Below are 7,393 nucleotides of genomic sequence, written 5' to 3'. Positions count from 1 at the left end.
GCAAAGAATCAAGAGATCGAGAGCGAGACTGAAAGTTCTAGAGCAATTGAATAGGAGATGAATGACAGAACTTTTAAAAACTCATGATGAATATTAGTTTTAATCTCACATTGGGGGATGAGGAGAAGACATAGAGGTATGAGAAGGTGAAGACATGAGTGAAATGTGTCAAAAGTATTTTGGGAACATGAAAAGAAAATGTAATAATATGCATAAAGTAGTAGTAATACTTAATGCACTATGATTTGTTTTTAAGATTTTTAAGACTTTGCGCATAAATGTATAATACTTTAGACATTAAAAATTGTTTTTAATACTTTTGATAAATTTGGTTTATAAAGTAGTATAGATATGAAAGATTTTAATTTATAAGGAATACCATAAAGGAGAAGAATGGAGTCACGTGCCTTCCACCTGCAGTTTTGGAAACGACCCGGATGCGAAAAGGTTTAGGGCTCATAAACCCGCCTCTGTCGTTTCTCTTCCGTCTTCATCGTTCAGCAGCGATCTAAGCTCTACTCCACCGTCTTCCCGCCGTCGCAAATAGGTACCTCGTCGATTAAACCATTCAATTCTATCTTTCATTTTCGTTAGCATTTGCTTCCATTGTGGTAATTGATGCAGATTTTTAACTCCCTTTACCGCTATATTTCCATTAGGGTTTTATATCCACAACCCTAAACCCTAATCTGATTCTCGAATTCAAAAATTTATGTTTTCAGGTACTACTCCGTCGGTCTTACTCGCAAATCGAATATGAGGTAATCTAATTATAAATTTCCTACGCAATTCGCGTTTAATTAAACCCTAGATGGTTAAAAATGCTTCTGTTTTGGGGTTCTTATTCACGATGCCTTTTTTTTGTTCCTTATTTTTGCAATCGACCAATGGAGGAAGATGGACAAGTAAGTTTCTTTTTTCATCGAACAATTTAGGTTCGTTAATTCTTTTGTTCTTGTGGTTTTTTAAGCTTTTTGGTGCTCATAGAGACCAAATTATCCTCCAATTAGAGAGATATGCACAAATATCTACGTTGTATAACATCATTTTCTTGTAGTCACTCATAATCTGAGCCACACAGTGGGTGAATCTTGTATTGCATACTATAATAGTGAACTTTTTCCAGCAAATGGAACATTGGTAGAAATATCTAGTATATGGCAAGTGAAATAAGAGAAAGACCGATGCTTTTCTTCGGCGACGCAATAGGAGAAGACATAGAAATATCTCATGCTGATGTACATTCAAAAATGAAAATCCGTTCTTATATTTCTCACTTTAACTCTACCAACCTTATTATTACAGAACGAAAAATCAGAGGTTAAAATAAATAAAAAGTTAAAAAAAAAATCAAGACTACCCCATTCTTTTTTTTTCTTTTTTCACAGTCCTCAAAGCACCTTTTCTGGGTCCTTCTTGCTTACCCTCAGACCTCTAGACCCCGTTCTCTTTTTTCTTTCTAGGTTTATATTCAAGATATGTGTAGAGAGAGAGAGAGAGAGAGAGAGAGATCCTCTGTGTTCTTCTACCTTTTTTCTTAAGAGTACTCTTTCTTTCCCCCCCCTTCTCTCTATACATATCTATATATGTGTATATATATATATATATATATATGTATCTATAATTAATTCTTGACTTGCTTTGGTCTTCCCATTTGCGAACCCTTTTCTTTCTCTTGCATCTTCAGTTCCAGTGTTTAAGTTGGTTTCTTCCGTCTGATTTGTCAAAGTTTTTTTTTTCCTTTCCTTTCCAATAAAAAATGTTAAATTTCAAAACATTATTGTGACTCTTGCTCAAAGAAACCCAAAAAATTCATGAGTTTTTGTGATTTAGTTAGATTGAAGATCAATGATCTAGTTTTGGGTTAAAGGGTTTTCAAAATCGATGGCCGTTGCTTTTTTTGTCGAAAAACATGATCTGATCATGTGGTGGCAGGAGAGGGGCAACCACCCTTACAGAACTTCCCGTCTCTCTCGCCGGAGCCTCGTTTGTTTTACCGAGCATCTTCAGATCCCCAATTTTTTCTTTCTGAACATCATAAAGAAAATCCATGGGTTATTTTTTCAAGAAATCTTGAATATTATTTCTATGTGTGTATATTGAAGTATTTGAATATACGGAGGAGAGGGGTAGGGTATGGCACTGTAAATATTGTGATGATTTGTCAATCAAAAACATATCGTTGTTTAACCAAAGTCCAAAAGGATGGAGCACTTACTTTACCCTCTTTAGTATGTTTCCTGGCAACGTCTGAAACTGCGTCCTTTAGCTCATTGTCAAGGCACTTCTCATGAGACCAGCTATGAAAACCCTATTGCTCACATACCATCCATAGCTGCTTAGCTATAGATCAAATGATACCCTATTATTGTTGCCGCTGCTGTAATCGATAAGCAGTGAGCAGTAGATGGTGTGTATTACTCCAGTAGTATATAAGTATAGACCCATACAGACATTGACAATTGTAGACACTCCAAAGCCACAAATATCAAACCTGTACATGTTGTGGTCTACTGTTTATGAACTGAACAACTGGACTGTTTTGTCTTTTTGCCTCTTGTGAAGAAAATATATCTTAGCTTCTCTATCTCTCTGTTCATCTCTTGCAGGCGTTGTGATGTTCACCAAAAGGTTTGGAGGCGTCTCTTATGAATGGCGTTGCAAGTGTATCATAGGAAGATGAAGGGGTGGGGTGAGGGTTACATAGAAGGGAAGAGAAACAAGGATCGGGGACCTGTATGAAAGAAAGAAAAGTAGCCGGAAAACGGAAGAGGGTGGGGGAGTCGCCATGAGAAGGGAGTTGTCGGAGATGGAGAGTGGCTGCCGAGAAGGGTTTGGAGGGTTGGGGTAATTGCAGTGAAGAAGCTTACTATGTGAATGTGATTGAGAGAAAGAGGCTGGATGCCACACAGTTTTATGCAGGTATTTTTGTTTCTACTGGTTTCTTGAACAAGGCACCAAATACAGACCTCGAGTGATGTGGTGTTCACAGTAAAGAAAAGCTGAAACAATTTTCAGGTGAGAGCTGTAAATAGGGAAAAGAGAAATAAGAAGCAAGAAAGAAGGGTTTGAACTTACTAAATGGGTGGAAGAAAGGTTTGAACTTACTAAATGGATGGAAGAAAGATGTAAAGATGGATGGAAGAAAGCTGTAAAAAGAGGATGAAAAAGCTTCAACTAAAAAAGTTAAATTCAAAGTTTCAACCTTGATGGTATTGGTGGTTGTACATTATGCTTTGTTAGTTGTGATTTATAGTCTTTTTGAACTTTATGTATAAGTTGGTTGTACATTGTGCTTTGTGACTTGTTTTTAAGAGTTTTTTGAAAATCATGCATAAAATGATTGTAACTTATGCTTAAAGGCTTGTATTTAAGACTTTGTCTTAAATGCTTATATATGTAGTATAGATATACACATACCTCATGTATGCATAATTATTAATACTTCACCTTTTATGTAACATGCATGCACATATTTATGCACATAAATAAACTCATGCATGTATTTACATATCACATGGATAACTCACATACTCATATAGGCATATAATCACATAATAATTACCTAAGGCGTATACAGGACCCGTTTATCACAAGACCGTACCCTTCTAGTATAATACACATTGTTTATTTAAATGTCATGTGTATATGTTGTGCCCTCCCCGTGATGGATCACTTTGAAAAATATGATTGTTAATGTTTCATAATGTGACCGCGTGCCTGTTGAAGAATGAGTCGGCGACTCATAGGCAGTGGCTTGGTGATCAGATTGCCTATATCATGTGTTTCAGTTATTCACATTCTGTATTAAGTCTTCATACCGTACAAGGCGTGAGACATGTTTTTAAGAAAGAATCCATTCACAATGTAAAACACATGTAAATATCCCAATGTTAATAATTCACAATATAAGGCGTACTTATAAATATCACATTGTTTAGGATTTCATGATGTGAATCACGTCATCCACGGATAGAGTGTCGAAAATAATAGTTGGAGAAATAAGAGAGAGAAGCAATTTCAATTTTGCATAAATTATGGTTATTAATTAATAAACAACAAATTACTATGATAGTCTTATTGAATTAGTTATGGAATCTTTTTCACAATTAAAGAATGAAATTAAACAAGGATGATATTGGATCTCACGCTTCCTACAGATTAAACGGTTCTCCCATGCCCTATCTATCTATATATATATATATATATATATATATATATAGAGAGAGAGAGAGAGAGAGAGAGAAGTTCAAATGAAAACCGATTTTCGATTGTGAATTAGGGTACAAAGGAGAGAGTGCGTATTTAGTATTAACGAAGATGAAGTTCATGAACTGTTCAGCATTAATGATACCACATTCTTGATGAACAATACAACATTCTTGATTAATAATACAACATTCTTGATGAATAATACAACAATCACCATAAATAATACATGATCATAATTAGGGGTGTGTAGAAAATCAACAGATCCAATTGGAATCGACTGATCCAATTAAAACCGACAGACCATAATTGGATATCCAATTGTAGTTGGATCGGATCGAATTGAAAATTTCAACATCCAATTTGGATCGGTCGGTTCTCGGATGGCAGTCTAGAACCGTCGAAAACCAAATCGAACCAAACCGATCAACATCCAATTACCCATCCAATTAATCATTCGATGACCATCCAGTTGTCCATGCAACCATTATCCAACTATCATCCAACTAATTTATTTTCAAATTGTTTAAATCGGAATTTTTTTTATATGAGGCTTTGAATTTTTAACTTCCCTTCTTGTGTTGCTTTTAACACATATTAAAAATGATTAACCAATTTGTATCATTGTTGGAGAATTGGATTGAATTAACACACTGGTAGGCAAAATCGAACATCTAATGGATGATTGGATCGGTTCGGTTCCCCTCACATCCAATGGATGTCAACCGATGAACATGCCTAATCATAATCCATGCTAAATTAATTCACTATTCATGATGAATAATATACATTCACTATGAAAGATACATTATTCATGATGAATAACCTGTGAAGGTATGAGACACGTGTCGTGCTCTCTTTTGTCCCTGCTTCACAACCAAAAATCGGTTTCCATTTAAATCCGCCCCTACATATATAGGGGCTTAATCATTTGAGAACCCTAACATTTGTGCTATCCAATATCAACCAATCATTTTAGTTAAATCATTTTATTCCTAAATTAATAAAAAAGGGTATTTATGTAATTTTCTATTTATATAACAACCCATCAATCTGTCCTTTATCAAAAAAACAAAATAGCTCAAAACCATATATATTTTTCTCTTTCCCTCGTCACTTTCTCTAAATTAGGGGTGTGCAAAACCCAAACCCAAAATAAAGTTTTATGTAAAATCCGAAAACGACTTTTTGGGAAAATTCGGGTTCGGGTTGGGTTTTATTTTTGGCCTCCGATCCGTCCAAAATATATATACATATATATTTTTTAAATACTATATAAATATACTTATTTATCTAATTATCTTTTGAAAATTCTAAAAAATCTTAGTCGATCGTATTTTTTTTTCTAATTTCTGAGCATACTATCACTTTATCAATCCTCTAAATCGATTGAATTCATCGTCATAATCGATTGAATATATATTTTTTGCATTATAACTAAACCCGACCGGCCTCAACCTGAAACCCGACCAACCTGAATCGAAGCAATTTGAAATTTGAAATCCAAAAATTGGGGCTTGATTTCCATATCCGAAATCCGATCGGGTTTTTGATTTTCTCGCCCGAACCCGCCTGACCCGCCCGATTCAGACCCCTACTCCAAACCCTATCAAATATATGCCGCCTCATAACATCTGGGAAAATGTAGTTCGCCACTGGCTCTTACAAGAAATCGTCGATCCCTTTTGTGCCTTTGTCTTCATTTAGAGATGCAATGGTAGCAACCGACTTCTTCCGGTGTCATCAACCCTATCCCAAAAGGGTTTCAAAACCCTAAATCTCATGGCCCTTAGTCGTCGTTTTGTTTCTCTCGAGGCCGTCAATTGCTACCAGGTAAGGCTGTCGTCCCTCTTCTCGTTTCTGTTGACGTCAAGTGTGAACAAACTACCAAAGTAGGCCAATAATCTTATGGACCACGTTCCTTAGCGGGATGATGTCAAATCTCTAGGGTTGTCGCCCCCTTGTGGCTGTTGTTATGGTTTCCGTTGCCGCTACCGATTTGTTTTCGGTGGCAGCTGGTTGTTGGAAGGAGACCATACTATAGAAAGTCCAAATCTTGTGAATAGTTGGTCTTCTCGTCACGCCAACGTCTAAATCTCGTGAAGCCAGAAGGTGTGTGCACTGTGCACAATGTGTGTTGTGTACACTGTAGACATTGCCATCCTACCATATTTGCTTCTACTTCATGGATTTAGAATATTGACTTGGGTTTTACTTTGAGGTTTTGATTGTATTGTAATTTATGGTGTTGTATTCTTGATGGTTGCACATTCGTCCTGTTTTAATTTAGCACAGACGCTAAAAAATGTCCACGTATTCCCCTACCCTATTCACAGTTGTTCAGAATGTGCTCACAATGTATTACTAGATACTTAAATGTGCGAAATGTTCACAAGGTTATTCACATGGTGTTCATAAAGTTGTTCACATTGTGTTCACAAAATATCCATCGTAGTTTATATATATGCTATTCACAAAGTGTTCGCTAGCTTGGTGACATGGTGTTCACAAAATCATCCAATATGGTCTTCACTTGTTGTTCAAATATATTATGTTCACAAGGTTCTTCATAGTGTTCACAGCCCAAACCAATAAATATGGTTATTGACAGATTTTTTTTTTCCTTTTTAAATTAGCTAGTGATTGATGAGAGAGGAGAGAGGATATTTGTAATAATCCATAAGACCTTTTCATTAAATTTTTAAATCAAAATTATCATAATTACTAACTTCTTGATTTATATTATATTAGTTGCTTAAAATGGATCTCAGAGTTGTCAAGTTCTTAAAAGATGGCCTTCTACACACATATAGGGAAGTGATCTTTTGCAAACCACTGTATTTGTACAAACCATGCAGAATAAATTCAACCAATCAAAGTCTTTTTTATCTGTTTTCTTTCTTTTTATTAGTAAGGCGTGTTTATCATTATGTTAAATATTCATTATCAAATTTCTATTATTTTGGAAACGAAATCTATAATAAACGTTTTTTTTGGAATGCATTATATTTTTATAACTATAAGAAATCATATTTTTCTTTACCATTTTTTTACTCAGAATTATCATGATTTGAGATATTATCTTACTATTTTTTCCAGATATTTAGAATTGTTTTTTGTGTCTTCATGATTTTGATGATTTGAGGGATTCTATTACCAATTTATTTAAAACAAATTCCGATTT

At 35.0% G+C, this 7,393-nt stretch overlaps 1 long non-coding RNA gene across 1 annotated transcript; it reads left to right on the top strand.

Moving 5' to 3' along the window:
* The first annotated feature begins 482 nt into the window (after window positions 1-482).
* Window positions 483-3,328, top strand: LOC112529862. Its single transcript, XR_003070955.1, has 4 exons — window positions 483-547; window positions 723-761; window positions 898-905; window positions 2,610-3,328. It is a non-coding gene; the product is annotated as an uncharacterized LOC112529862 (long non-coding RNA).
* Window positions 3,329-7,393: the final 4,065 nt, after the last annotated feature.

Source organism: Cynara cardunculus (genome assembly GCF_001531365.2).
Source record: "Cynara cardunculus var. scolymus isolate 2C chromosome LG 16, CcrdV1, whole genome shotgun sequence".
NCBI classification, from domain to species: Eukaryota; Viridiplantae; Streptophyta; class Magnoliopsida; order Asterales; family Asteraceae; genus Cynara; species Cynara cardunculus.
This window is presented reverse-complemented; position numbering and strand designations above follow the sequence as displayed.